Here is a 2,185-nt window from a genome sequence, read left to right as displayed (position 1 = left end):
GGCCAATGTGCTCTCTGTGACAAATTGTGATTTTCACCAAGGGGAAATAACTTACCATGTTATGAATCAATATGAACAGATGAACATTTCAAGTTCTTGTGGAATATATGGAGATTCTCATCCAAATTCCCCATTGTCTAGCAATGTAAAACTGAGTAACAGGTCTCTGTGAATAGAAACCTTCTTGTGCTTCAACTATGGATAATATCTATGATTATCTGCTTGAGTGATATTAAAATTAGAAAAGAGATCATTTTAAAATTTGTTTATATACTTTCATGTCACAGATGCTTCATGAATATCAAGAATGACTCCTGAAGTTGCCAGTGGATCACAGTAGACAGATTAATCAACAAAGAAATGAAATGGAAATAACAGAGTAAAAAGAATTGTAATCCAATGTCCAGCCAGATAGCTCAGCAAATTAAAGAGTCTTCTTAGGCAGACTCAGAGACCAGGGGTTCTATCCTAGTGTGCTAAACTGGCACTGCCCCCGGGGCATGCTGAGATGGTGATTGAGACTGGGCGTGGTGGCGCGTGCCTGCAATCCCAGCTTTTGGGAGGCTGAAAACAGGAGTAACAGTATGAGTCCAATCTGTGTAGTGTGATCCTGTAGACTCTGTACCAAATATATAAAAAAAAATTGTAAACTAGAAGATAAATGTTTGAGATCTCTGATTCCATTTGTATAACATTGGGCAGGTCACAGTATTTTTCTACACATGTATGGTTTCAAAAGAAGGGATAGATGCATCTAGCTTGAAATTTGCATCCTCTTGTACAATACATGGTTTTTTTAAATTTTCATTTCTAAAACATTGCTTCTTTGACAAAACAGTCTTGCACACTCTCAGTAGTATTAGAAAGTTTCAAGACAAACAGACACAATCAAATAAATACTATATTACTGTGAATTAGTGGAGTGGCATGATGAAACATAATCCAAGTTATTAAGTCACTGTGAAGATCTTGAGAAATCATCAAAGATCTCTGGCCATTAGTTGTTTTAGAAATTTATTCCCTATGACTTTTAACTTTTCTTCATTCATAGTAATGTGTGCCTCATGGTGTGTGTTTCAATGAGCAAATATAAAACTATAAAATAAAATATTACTTGAGCACAATACAAAAGAAATAACAATGCATTGCTGTTTTAGTTTTCTTTCTTTCTTTCTTTTTTTTTTTTTGCATTTTAGGGAAGGGTCTACAGGGTGTTCAGGGTCTCACTACTAGATTGGACTCATAGTGATCCTCCACCCAACAGCTGGGATTACAGGCACGCCCCACCACACCCAGTCTGAATCTCCAAGTTACTGCGCCCCAGAGCGGGGCCTGTACCTCAGGTCCTTGTGCCTATTGCAGGTGATTTAATTCATTGAGCTATTTGGCCATCCCTGTTGTTCAGTTTTATTAAATAAATTGTACAAATTGTACAAAAATATATATCATTACTTAATTTATTAGTGAATGTTTTGGTATATACTGTTTGAGTTAATTCCAATGGCTCTAGATGAAAATGTGGCATCAGATAACAGGGCAGAATTCCACCAAGTAATACTAAATATGTTTTATTAGAATACAGGAGGAAAAATAAAAACTTTAAATTATGTCAGTTTCTTTCAAGCAAAGCTGAATAAAAATTGTTACCCTCAGGGTAGAAAAGTTATTTGAACTGAGAAATCACATTCTCAGCTAAGAGTTTGGGACCTTTGCTCACAAAACCAGTAACTTTTATATAGTTTCACATTAAACATCACAAGTAGTTTACTCCCTTGCCATGTGGGCCAGTAGGCCAAATTCTGCTCTAAATTTTCAATCCTATTGTCCCATTGCCTATTTTTACGTATCCACATGACGTTTTTTTTTTTTTTTTTTTTCAGAGTAAATTTTTCTCCCCTCCCATTTCTGGAATACATCCTTACACTTCAAAAAGAAGGGGGTGGTGAATGAAAGCCAGAAACAGGAAAAGGAATATTGTGGGGCTGTCCATCTTCAAGGTTGTATATGGTGATATTTTTGGATTTAAGTGTAAACATAAGAAGTATATAATTCTTTATGTCTATTTTTAAAATACATTCTAATTTTTAGATGTTTTTTTCATTGTATTCTGTAGGGACTTAAAGTTCAACATATCAATACTTGATGAAAAATACCTGTTCCATATTATGCCTAAGATGTTTGATAT

Source organism: Octodon degus, unplaced genomic scaffold (assembly GCF_000260255.1).
Source record: "Octodon degus isolate 3935 unplaced genomic scaffold, OctDeg1.0 scaffold00071, whole genome shotgun sequence".
Lineage (NCBI taxonomy): Eukaryota > Metazoa > Chordata > Mammalia > Rodentia > Octodontidae > Octodon > Octodon degus.
Note: the sequence above shows the minus strand (reverse complement) of the source record.